We start from the raw sequence: 13197 nt of genomic DNA on the forward strand, positions 1-13197 counted from the left end.
GCCAGAATACTGGAGTGGATTTCCATTTACTCCTCCAGGGGCTCTTCCTGACCCAGGATTGAACCCGCATCTCCTGCTTTTCCAGGCAGATTCTTTTATCACTGAGCCACCAGGGAAGCCCCTACTTATAGCTAGTGGCTATCATACTGGACAACATGGATTTAGAGGATAATTGCTGACAATATTCTGTTGGCTTCTGCCATACCACAGTGCCAATCAACCATAAATCCTTTTCAGGTTTTAAAGATAACATGTGGTAGTGTGTTAACTTCTAGACTGAGCTAATGGATGCTCTCTATCTTGGAAAAATCACAGCTATAATAATCATTTATCTTTTGGTTTTCAGTGGCTCTTCACCTCCTTCTCACATAAGACTCAAAACAACCCAACTGGGCCAAAAGGCAACCCTACTTTCTTCATTTTATGGATTAAAAATTGAAGCCCGAGGAATGAAATGATCCATTTATCAAGGTTACTATCAATCTCCCTCTCTCATTTTTGTCCTCTCTCTGCATTCCTTGGTTCCAAAGCTGGACTTATTTTCTTATGGAGAGAGCCAGTCTCACTTGATTTCCTTGAGTAATCTTGACCCAAGAAGTATTTAAGTGAGTGTCGGGTCCAAGTCCACCCACTCCAGCAGAACCTATGAGGCTTCCTGATTCCAGTTTCCATGTCAGATGACCTGGAATTTCCCCCAAGCTTGGTGGTCTTTGCCTGCAGTTCCTCTTTTCCAGCAATAGTGAGTCTAATAACACACCTGCCGCCCCCCAGAGCTTCCTCCAGGTCACAAGAGCCTCCGACTTTGCCTGGCAACTTGGGCACAGGTGACGTCCCCGGAATGGGACTGAACGTTATGGTGACTGGATTTAGTCATTTTCCCACCGAGTGGCTCCCCCTGTCCTGCAGTTTGTCTGTCCACCACCTTCCTTGCCTCCCCTACTAACCCACGGACAGCTGCCCCGCTTTAGAAGCCCTTTCCTGTCATTTCTGGACCACTCCACAGCCACACCCCACCAGGAGACATCAGAAGTGTTCGTCCCGCGTCGATCGTGCCAGCAGGACCAAAGCCCACACACAGTCAACGTCCTCAGTACCCCAGGAAAGGGGACTGTTGATACCAAAGGCAGCAACAAGGGCCAACGCGATTTATTCGTCTATTGAGTCAAGAGTGATGGGAAGACGGTCCATCCCAGGCAGGGTGTTTTGCACCAGGCAAATAATGACGAATCATGTGTAAAAATGTTATAATTGAAGGCATACGCCTTCCTCTGAGAAAGATTCTAGGTGAAATTGAGAGCAGTTATTTATAGACCTGGAGACCAAAGACTGAAGGGCGGGGGTGTGAGGCACTTGAGAAAAATATTTTTCTAGGAAAGGAGAGAGGAAGGACACCGAGAAGGTTTGTCGAGGTGGGAACATGCACGCAAGGGGAGGAGCGGAGGATGAGGCAGGGTTCAGGAGAGCTCTGCAAGGGTGGAAACTTGGACTTTCCAAGATGGGGAGGGATTGGTGCAGAGATGTGGTTAGAACTGAAGCCTGGAATCAGTCCTGGCAAGGCTCCCGCTCCTGGCACGTTGGGGAAGATGGATGAAAGGGCGAGCAAGATGAAAGCAGGGGAAGTTGAGTCATCACCCCCACCGCGCTCACTCACTGCGGAGGGCAGCGCGCAAACAGCTCCAAAAGAACCCATGACCGGAGAGGCTCAGGGAAGGCAAAGCCCCTTGCTTCCAGTTCCTGTTTGAAAATATAAACAACATGCAAATTCAAATAAAAAAATTCTTCCTGTGTCACGTTGAGAAACTCTGTTTCTGTTTTGCAGTGACTCACTGGGGGACTATTCTTACAAGAATGCAACTTGTAGGGATGGGCAGACCTGCTGGGGGAAAAACAGGAACGTCTCTGGAATGTCTGCCTGTTCCTAAGGCAAGGCTCTCTATTAGCTTAGATTTGAAGGGGAAAATGTCTCAGATATCCTAGCCCGGCTGGGGTGAGGGGCCCAGGACATCCCGAAATAGCTCTTAAAGAAGCCATAGGGGATGCCTGGTGCCCGCAAACCCTCTTCTTACCTCCCGTCTCACCCCAAAGAGAGCAGAGACAGCTACTCTCAGGAAGGGAGTGGATGGGAGATGGCCTGGTCAGTGGGCGCTGCGGAGGAATTGTGAGGGATCAGTCAGAGTTGGTTTTAGTGAGAGGGTGGGGACGAAGGTTAGAGAAGCCAGTGGGAACAGCTCCAGTCAAGTCAAAGAATCAAATCCTGTGCTTCAGATAGAATACCTGCCTAGGACAGAGTGTCTGCTCAGGAGGCTTACATGGCTAGGCGTGGGGGTTCTGCCTCAAAACTAAGCTTGCTTTCACAAATGTAAAATTCACATTGAACAGTTTTAATTAGATACGTGAGGAAAATGTGAACTCTCTGATTCTCTGTAGGTTTAAGATGCTGTTTAAGATGCCGAAGGTTTGGTCAGCTTTTTCCTTCCATCCATCCTCCCTCTCTGTTCCCCTTTCTTTCTTTTTTTCTCTTCCTCTCTCCCCGCTCCGTCCTCTCACTTCCTTCCTTCCTCCTTTTCTCTTTTTTCTTTCTTTCTCTCTCTCCCTTCCTTCTTCCCTTTCTCCCTTTCTTGATGTCTCTTTCCACTGTCTTGGCATTGGAACATTTAATCCTGAAATATGCTACAAGAGATGCCTTAAATTGTGTGTGTGTGTGTGTGTGTGTGTGTGTGATGGTGGGGTTCAGCACAGTCCTGTTTATTCTAGGAGCTGCAATGGGACCCCTGAGCTAAGGGGGTGGACACAGGGCAGACGGTATTTTGAAGAGCCCCAAAGCAATACCATTTTATCTGTTCTTTTCTGACCTTCTGCTTATGATTTTTTTTTCTGGAAGCAGTCACACTTAAAAAAGGAAGCGTTACTAGAGCAGATAATACACAGACTTTCCTACTCTTTTTGAAGCCAATGTGACTCAAATATGCTTAGCCCTTCCTAAATGCTTTCTGTGTCCTAATAAGTAAAATTAGGCAGTAAAGTTTCATCTGTCAATGCTTTCTATGAGGACGGCTGTGAAGTGCTTTGCCAGATTTGCACAGCTTATTTGTAATGATCTAACCTCAAATACGGTTACGCGGCACATGAGTGATTAACTTCGGAGACTCCTTGGGAAACACATCAAAGAGATACTGAGTCATCCTCATGAAAAGATGAAACGAGATAGACAGGAGGTCCTCACGACTGTTCAGAACAGACAGGAAATTTACACTGAGGACCATGGACAGAGAACATGGCGGGTCCACATGAGCCCCACATCAAAAGTCTCAAGAAGAAAGCATGAAGCATTGCAATTTCTGTGATGCTGTTTCTCACAGGGGTGACTCTGTGATCCAGAGTAACAGCAGATATGCACTTATTTCACCCCAGTTAAGGATTCTTACAAGCCTTGTGGGGAAAGATAGCTGGTAGAACACTGGCATTCAGTGGATTAGAAGACTCTTATTTGCATATATGATTTCCCCTTCTATTTATGGGCAAGTTACATTTCTGAAAGAAAGCAGATCTCATCGGTGAAGTTGTCCATATTCACAAGTGTAATCTTCCAACTAGATTTCAAGATCCTGAGCATGAAGAATGCCATATAACTTTTTGCTGTTCCTTCACACACCCACCCAAGGCAAGGATAGACACAGAGCAGTTGTTAAATAAATTATTTTGGTGAGCTGATTAAGTTGAAAAGTTTGGAAAGTGAATCAAATACTTGGTTAATTCACAATTCTGGGAGAATGGACTTGTAAATTTGTAAAAGTCTTTCCAGTTGTTTTGGTCATGGAGTGAAAGTGAATTGCGTATTTTTTTTTCAACAGAGTTTGTTTTGCAATGTGAATCTTTTTGGACCTTGCTTTGAAAATGGTTGAAATGGAAGGCATGGCAGTGAATCAGCAAGTTAAGAAGGTTAACAATTAGTCATAACTTTAATAGATGAGACAATTACGCCATCTCTACCTTTTAAAAATAACCATATTTTTAATTAGATTTTAATCATAAAGGTCAGAGGTAGTGTAAGTTTAGAAAATCAGAAACACAGACTGTGTTGGCAAAACTGCTTTATCTCATATGTGTTAAGTTGGACAAATTAAGTAAAACAGATGGTGAGAGGCTTTTGTTTCTCAAATGATCAGTTGCTGATTGCATGGTTTTAATGGTCTTTAATGTCTCATGACTCCATCTCATAACTCAGGTTCCTAAGTATTGCTTCCATTTCTTTGTTCCTTAAAATGGTCTGTGAAATATGATTTACTTATTCTCCTGCTTTAATGAAGCACAATATGGCAGTTTAAAAGAACTTGGTATCTCAGCTTTGATTGCGCTTCTGTGGAACATATGAATATCCTGCTTCCTGATGCAGATTTTAGAGACTAGTGAGCTATTTGTGTTGAAAGTGCTCATCCAGACCAAAAATATTGACTTCAAGTGTTAGTTGCTGTTCTGGCTACCTGTTCCTGCAGACAGAAAACTCAACTCAAGTTAACTTAAACCAAAAGGGAGTGTGTACGGGACTAGGGCTAGCTACTTGCAACACTTGTACTCAGGCTCCAAAGATGTCAATGAGATCCATTTTTTTAAAAAAACTTTTTATTTTGTATCGAGGTATAGCTGATTAATTGGGCTTCCCTGGTGGCTCAGATGGTAAAGAAGCTGCCTGCAATGCAGGAGACCTGGGTTCGATCCCTGGAGGAGGGCATGGCAACCCACTCCAGTATTCTTGCCTGGAGAATCCAATGAACAGAGGAGCCTGGTGGGCCACAGTCCATGGGGTCGCAAAGAGTTGGACCTGACTGAGTTACTAAGCACACATATAGCTGATTAATAATATTGTGATAGTTTCAGGTGGACAGCAAAGGGACTCAGCCATACATACACACGTACCCATTCTCCCCCAAACTCCCCTCCCAACCAGGCTGCCACGTGACATGGAGCAGAGTCCCCTGCGCTGGACAGCAGGTCCTTGTTGGTTTTTCCTTCTAAATATACTAGTGTGTCTATGTTGATCCCAAACTCCCTAACTATCCCTTCTCCCTTCCTCCCCACGCCCCCCACCCCCAACCCCACAACCGTAAGTTAATTCTCTAAGTCTGTGAATCTGTTTCTGTTCTGTAAATAAGATCATTTGTACCATTTAACAAGACTCATTTCTTATCTCCGGTTTCTCTGGATGGCTCCCCCGTCAAGCCCTTGTGGTGGCCACATTCTCAACGTGATACTCAGAGAGGAGCGTCTTTTTCTCCAGTCATTTAATGGAATCTCCCAGTTGAGCTTCCTTGGCTGTGGTCAGTCCGGTTTGGGGCTCTCACATTTGAGCTGGTGGCCTGGGATGTGAAAGGCTCAGATGGCCTTAGCCTGGGTGGATTTCGAGTTGGGAGCTGAGGGCTGGTATTCGCTCCACGGGAAGCACCCAGGAGCTCAGAGTCGGGGAGTGGACCCCCGGCAGAGCAGACACCCGGCGCGCCTGCCCCGGAGCGGGCGGGCAGAGGCGGCCGGCGGGGCCCCAGCTGCCGTCGCCCAGCAGATACCTCCGCGTCTCCTCTCCCCAGCCTGACTCTCCTCCTGTCGCCAAGCACGCTCCTCCTCCTGCGTCCGCTCAGTTTTGGTGAATCGTCAAGAAACAAAGCTACGCAGAGGTGGTTGGTGTTTCTCCCAGACCTTCATGTGTCGCATTTTTGCATAGTCTGATGGAACACTGTGTGCCTCAAGCTCAAAAAATACTCGTTCCCAAAATAGCCCCCCTTTTCTCCCGTGCCATCTGCATTTCTCCTTCTTGGTCGCCAGAAGACAAAAGCTCTCACACATGTTCATTTACATAAATAGACTCCTGAGATTATTCACATTATTATTCACTAATTTTTATTTATAATCTTTGGCCCAAGAAGTAGGGTTAGTGGAAGGAAACATGGGAAGGAAGAGAAGAACAAAAAACGATGCCCACTTGGGGAGTGGGAGGCCGTCGCTTCTGTGGGTGATGGGTTACATGCCCCGACTGCATGCAGTCATGTTCTGTGGGTGATGGATTACATACCTCGACTGCATGCAGTCATGTGATTCCCGTCCAGGTGATTCAGTTAATTGGATCCACTCCAAACTTTATTCATTATTTTTGGAAATGACAAATAATGCTTTTTTGGGAGGAAAATGTATTTTTGGAGAAAGGGAATAAGGTCATAAGCCACCTTAATGAGCTTCTTTAATTTGTTGTCATATCAGCTCTCATATTTGGAATTTGTACTTTCAATAGAAGTAAGGCTAGTAAGTGAGCATTTGCAAATGGAATTGCATTTTTTAATGTGAAATTCATCTCCCTTGATACCCAGTCCTTCAGTTTACAGATAGAGAATATCATTATAATTGCTGATTATTTAGAAGGGGATCGTCACTTTTTTTTTTTCTTCATTTGACTTCACATCTGGAATATCAGTATTTCCCAGGAGACATATATTCTTGGACAAATGAGTAACTGTAATTTACTTGCTTTCTTAATTTGGTACAGTAGAAAAGAGACAGGAAAAACAAAAGCCTACAAACACTAGAAGAATTTTGCGATAGGGATGTCCAGGCAAACAAACCCTTTGTGGTGCATCCTGCGGTGATGTGTCCAGAGTCTGTGGCGATGCTGGTGGTGGGAAGGGAAGAATGAACATGCTCACACACTCAGTCAAGTCTCACTCTTTGTGACCCCACAGACTGTGGCCCACCAGACTCCTTTGTCCATGGGCTTCTCCAGGCAACAATACTGGAGCGGGTTGCATTTCCTCCTCCAGGGGATCTTCCTGACCCAGGGATTGAACCCACGTCTCTTACGTCTCCTACATTGGCAGGTGGACCACTAGCGCCACCTGAAAAGCCCCTGGAATCCATGAAATGTGTGCTTTCTCATGACTTTCTCTCCTTGAGCCCCTGCAGTGATGACACGTTTGGTATATGGCGTGTGTTGCTCTCTGAACATTTAGCATAAACTCCGGGAACAAGGAGGTATATGGTGTGCTTGGTAAAGGGTGAAGTGTGAAGCAGAAGGATCCTTTCCTTCACTGAATGTCTAGGATGTTGTAGGATTGAAGCCTGCGTGGCACTGTCACTGGTGCACAGATTTGGGGCAGAGGACAGAGCAGGTATCTGCACACACTGAAAAGCACAGCCCCTGAATCTCCTCCTGTGTTCATCACTGTTGTGGTTGTTCAGTTGCTGAGTCCTGTCTGACTCTTTGCGACCCCATGGACTGCAGCACGTCAGGCTTCCCTGTCCTTCACCATCTCCCAGAGTTTGTTCAGACTCATGTCCCTTGAGTCAGTGATGCCATCCTAGCACCTCATCCTCATGAGAATTCCATGAATAGTACATGTCATGAGATCCCTAAGAAACAGAACCACTATGATCACTTCACAGTGGGCAATCCACAGCTCAGATGGAAGAAGTTAGAAACCTTGTCCAAGGCAGATTAGGAGCAGAGCTGTGCTTTGAAGTGTGGCCTCTGACTTTGAAACCCCTTGCTCTACACTCACCTTTCCGGTTGCGTGGCCAAGGTCATGTTTCTCAACCCAGACACCTTTTCTTTTTGAAATATCTTTCGTGACTTGCTCTCTGTGACTCAGGCTGGCATAGTGTATTCTCTTTCCAGCATCCAAGCCTATCTAACGAGCTTTTTTAAGCAGCACACACAGCTCTCGCCCTGTCTCCATGGATTCTTCAGATTGAACTCTTTTCCCTTTTGCTGTTTTATATTAGAGGAAACCTGCTGATACCTGCTTTGTCTTCTGCCCCAAATTTGATCGCTCCCACGTGGTTGACTGTGTACCAGTGACAGCGCCATGCAGGCCCCATAGCTTCATCCTCGTGGGACAGAGTGTATCTGTATCTGTATCTTTGTCTTCCTATGTTTGCTGCTGGCCATACCATGGAAGCTTGTTTGTACTTGCCCTTGGTTAGTTCTCGTGTTTGTTTTTGTTTTTTACTTTTTGGCTGTGCCCCACAGCATGTGTAGTATTAGATCCCTGGCCAGGGATCAAACCTGTGTCCCTGCATTGGAAGCTAGGAATCTAAACTGCTGGCCTGCCAGGGAAATCCACCCTGCCCTTTGTTTCTGTCATTAAAATCTTCTCTGCCCTTTTCCCATCCCTACCTGATGATCCATACAAGTTCTCTAAGTGTCTCGTCCGTCACATAATTCTCAAGTTATAAAAGCATTCCTACAAATAACCTCTGTCTCATAGAACTGTTGGGAGGATTAGCTGATGCGGTCCCTGTGACGTGCGTAGCACGGAGTCTGTGCAGGAGGAGTGGCCTGCAGTCGGTGTTCTCTCCGTCGAGCTGATGTAGAAGCTCAGCTGCCGAGAGCCCCTGCCCGGTGCTGGAGTCCAGCCCTCCTTGTCAGTCACAGTGGCCAGAGCCACTCTGAGGTTCCCGAGGCCAACGATAGGACAAGAAACCCTTTCTTCCTGGAGGCACAGCTTATTCAACCCATAAACTGCATCGGGAGTGTGTGTGTGTGAGAAACACAGTATATACCTCCATACCCAACAGGCTACCAGCAATATGGAAAATAAAGATGAGCTAGCAGAGGAAATCTCTGCGACGATACGGTTACTCCTGAAAATCCTGAGATGTAACTGTTCCTCTCGCAGCCCTTGTAAACTTCCACTCCTTCCTCCACCCAGGCTTCTGTGGTCAACTCACCCTCCCGGCCCGTCAGACGTTCTGGTCGCCGTAGGGACTCGAGTGTTGTTGTCCTTCAGTCCTTAAGTTGTGTCCAACTCGGTGACCCCGTGGACCGCAGCACATCAGGCTCCTCCATCCTCCACTGAATCCCAGAATTTACTCAAATTCCTATCCACTGAGTCAGTGATGCTATCTCATCATCTCATCCTCTGTCGTCCCCGTCTCCTCCTGCCTTCAATCTTTCCCGGCATCATGGTCTTTTCCAGTGAGTCAGCTCTTCGCATTAGGTGGCCAAAGTATTGCAGCTTCAGCATCAGTCCTTCCAGTGAATATTCAGGGTTGATTTCCTTTAGAATGGACTGGTTGGATCTCCTTGCAGTCCAAGGGACTCTCAAGAGTCTTCTTTAGCATCGCAGTTTGAAAACATCAATTCTACGGTGCTCAGCCTTCTTTCTGGTCCAGCTCTCACATCCCTTCATGACTACTGGATGACTCTTATGACCTGCGCTTATTATAACTTCCCTAAAGAAGGATATTCTATGCGGTAGGAAGGGACACTGATAGTGGAAGGAACGAGACTTGACCTCGCAAGCTCAGGTAACAGTAGCTGTCTTCCACTGTCTTCTGAGGAGGGTGGCCCCATTCACTGTGGGATGTTTGCTTCTTCTAGTGGAACAGGCACCTTAAGGGCCAGAACTGGCCTTTTTTTTTTTTTTTTTTTAAATGGAGGAGAGAGAATACTTTGTAGGAGAAAGAGGAGACAATAGTCATTTAGTGACAGGATGCAGCACCCTGGGAGAGGAACAGCTATTTTGCAACAATGCGGGAGCTTTTGCTAAGTTGCAATGTGTGGCCTGAACCTTCCTCTCTACTTTTCCTTTAAAATAGCCATTTGGCTCTATGTGACTTGGGGGTGCTTGGTAAGAACAGATTTTTTCCAGTGACTGTGAGGAAGTGCAAGTCTTGCTTCAAGGTAGGAAGGATGGTTCTGCTTTTGTTGGAAGCTGCATAATTCCTCATTTTGGAGTCTTTTGTGTCCATGAAACACAAGCAATGATGAAGGATGAGTGTGTTCTGGTAAATTCTGGATTCCTGGATACCACCAATCAATGGTGTCTAATGTGACACTAAACACAATTTAGTAGCATCTGCTGCCCTGGTGGCTCAGTGGCAAAGAATCTGTCTGCCAAGGCAGGAGTCGGGAGTTCGATCTCTGGGTCGGGAAGATCCCCTGGAGAAGGAAATGGCACCCCACTCCAGTACTCTTGCCTGGAAAACCCCATGGATGGAGGAGCCTGGTGGGCTGCATTCCATGGGGTCCCTAAGAGTCGGACATGACTGAGCAACTTCACTTTCACTTTTCGCTTTCATGGATTGGAGAAGGAAATGGCAACCCACTCCACTGTTTTTGCCTGGAGAATCCCAGGGATGGGGGAGCCTGGTGGGCTGCCGTCTATGGGGTCACACAGAGTCGGACACGACTGAAGTGACTTAGCAGTAGCAGCAGCAGTGATAAGTATACACTTGGATGTCTGTATGTAGCAACACAGAACTATGATCCCTTAAAATCTAATATCACCGAGCATTTCCAGAAGATTCTTTGGCTTAAAGTTGGCATTTGCTTATTGCAGAGTGCAAAAAATCATCTGAAATTTGATCATGGCTTCTGGCACATGCAGTGGTTTCTCTTTCTTTTTTCTATAAGTTAAGGGAAACAAAAAACTTTTTAGTCTAAGCACTGCCATTCAATGTGACTTACATTCAGACAGTCAGCTCTTGATGGGTAACAAAGAACTCATTAGCTTTTGTACAGAAAGACACAGGAGGAAAAAACAAGAAAGGCCTTTCTCTAAAGACCCACTAACGTTATAGAGGAGAAGCTTACTTTTCTTCACTAGAGAAGCATGGATCACTTCACAAAGTCTGCTGTTTAAATCGTATCAAATTTAAGATTTCTTTCTCTGGGGTTAGAAGAAGAATCTTAGACATTTCCTTCTGAGAAGAAGAATGATTTGTGTAACCTCTGTCAGTTTGTTGAGTTGGGCTTTTGTTACATGAAGAAGGCCACCCAAAGGTAAACTGTGAAGCCACTTGTACTAATTACTGTTGAAACATGTACTGATTCACAGTCAAAAAGGAGACTGGACAGTTTCAGGAAACCCAGTAAAATGTCCTCATAAACATCCCTTAATTGGATACTTTTTGCTCTGCTCAAAGAAGGTATAGTTGTTGTTGTAAATGATTGAACTTGAGGTTTGTACCCTTTCGGACAAGTTCCTCATCATTTTCCATTCCCCCAGCTCCTAGCAGGGCTCATAAGCAGGTGGCGGGGGTCAGGGACATCCCTGGCAGCCAGTGGTTAAGACTTCGCCTTCCAAGGCAGGGGTGCGGGTTCGGTCTCTGGTCAGGGAACTGAGGTTCCACATGCCTTGCGGCTGAAGACACCAGAGCCTAAAGCGGAAGCAATGAGCAAATGCAATGCAGACTTTTAAAATGGTACAAATAAAAAAATCTTAGAAATAAAATCAGCAAGTGTGAGTGTCATGCAGGTGGTGGGGAAGGAATTCACACAAAGGACTGTGTCCAGGGGACTGTGCCTGGACTGCCCTTGTTAGGAGGGAGCCCCTCACACCCCTCCAGCGGGAGGGGACCCACTCTTGGGGCCCTGCTCACTTGCTGCTTTGTTGCTATATTGTATCTGACTCTTTGTGACCCCAAGGGCTGGAGCCCACCAGGCTCCTCTGCCCATGGGATTCTGCAGGCAGGAATACTAGAGTGGGTTGCCATTTCCTTCTCCAGGGGACCTTCCCGACCCAGGAATCGAACCTGCGTCTCCTGCATTGGCAGGCAGGTTCTTTACCTCTGAGCCACCAGGGAAGCCTGCCCTGCTCTGTAGTTGGTCCCAACAGAAGGACTCAGCTTTGGCTTCGCTCCTGTTGCCACATTCAGGATCTTCAACCTGTCTGACTCACCTTCAAAGCATCTTCCCTGAATCTGACGTCTTCTCCTGCCTTCCCACTCCCGCTCACTCTTTGATGGAATGTGATGTCTTGCCTGTGATGTAGGTCTGGATGCTTTTTCTATTTCATCGTCCTGATTCTTTGCCGTGCAGCTTCAGACCTTAGTGGGTCATTTTGGCGTCTCTTCCTCATCCACATCTTAGACTTTGGGATGAGTGTTACTGTCTGTTTGCGGAGAAGTTTTAACCTTTCTTTTAAAACCTAAACCACACGCAACAGCCTGCTGGTTTCCCACCTCAACTGTCTAATTTATCAATTACACTATTCTGTACTGTTTTTGTTTTTATATTGATTATCTTGTTTATTCAACACATTGACTCTCATTCAGCTACACATCATGTTAAGTACTTAGGATGTAAGGCAAGGAAAGCAGATACTATTATGTAGATCTTTACTTCTAATGAGGGAGATAGATACAAAAGTGACAGGCAGGGTATACACTGTGATTCATACTGTAGAAATGACATAAAGTGCTAGGACAGCAGAGGAGAAGGGGGAATCCATGCCAGGTGATGAGAGAAAGATTTCTACAGGCAGTGATGTCAGCAATGAGTTTTAAGGGCCATCCAAAGTTGCTAGATGGAGGCCTGTTCATTCCCACCTCTGGGAGTTGATGTCAGCTGGCCCTTGGGCGGGGCTGCTGACTGAAACAGCTTCCTGTGGCCTCTCCATGCTTCCCGAGCCTCCCAACAACACGGTGTCTGGGTGCGAGGAAGGGTGTCCTGAGACACAGTCAGGCAGACGCTGTGTGCCCCGTAGGACCCAGACCTGGGTATCACGCAGATTCTATCCTTTGAAACTAGAATTGTGAAATTCACAAAGGTCCTTTGACTGCAAGGAGAGTGCTATAGACCCTTTATCTTTCTGGTGGAGCGTCAAGATTCTGGACCAGAAGTACCACCGTGGATATTTTCTGAAATTACAGTCAGTCTATCCTTTGTCCACACAGTTTACACCCTCTTACATGCGAAACAAACCCACACCCTCCTCAAGACGCCTCAGGTCTCATTATGGCATCGGACTTGGGTTCCTGGTGCAGGGTCCTAGCATTCGCATGAGGATCCTCCGCTGCAGTTCCACAGGTGAGATCCTCAAAGACAGTTGTTCTCGTTCTAGAGGCCTGCGAGCAAAGGGGACAAATTATATGCTCTGCCCCACCCCAACCCACAATGGTGAGACCAGCACAGGGCAAGTGCTGTGGACACTCCCTTTCAAAGAGGACGACTTTCTTCAGTCGCTGCCCAGTATCACTTCTGAAAGCCATCTGGGCACATTTGCAGTTTCCTTGATTAGGGCATAGTCTTTCTCTCTGGAATGGATTCTCCATGCCTCTTGGCTCTGGCCTCTGGGTAATCTTTCCTCTTCAGTATTGAACTGTCCTGTCTTTGCAGCTGATACTCTCCACCTATTACCTGCATGTAATAGTCAAGGCTCAAAAATCGTCTTTAAGTTTTTGTGTGTGTGCCATGTCTCTGGCCCTTTTAGT

The 13197-nt window shown here is 46.4% G+C and overlaps 1 protein-coding gene across 1 annotated transcript in view; it reads left to right on the forward strand.

Annotated features, from left to right (window-relative positions):
- The window catches only part of KCNJ16 (potassium inwardly rectifying channel subfamily J member 16), a 403319-nt gene that overhangs the window by 98078 nt on the left and 292044 nt on the right, over window positions 1–13197 (forward strand). The window lies entirely within an intron of this gene.

Source organism: Giraffa tippelskirchi, chromosome 3 (genome assembly GCF_054371585.1).
Source record: "Giraffa tippelskirchi isolate mGirTip1 chromosome 3, T2T-mGirTip1v1.2.pri, whole genome shotgun sequence".
In the NCBI taxonomy this organism is placed as follows: Eukaryota; Metazoa; Chordata; class Mammalia; order Artiodactyla; family Giraffidae; genus Giraffa; species Giraffa tippelskirchi.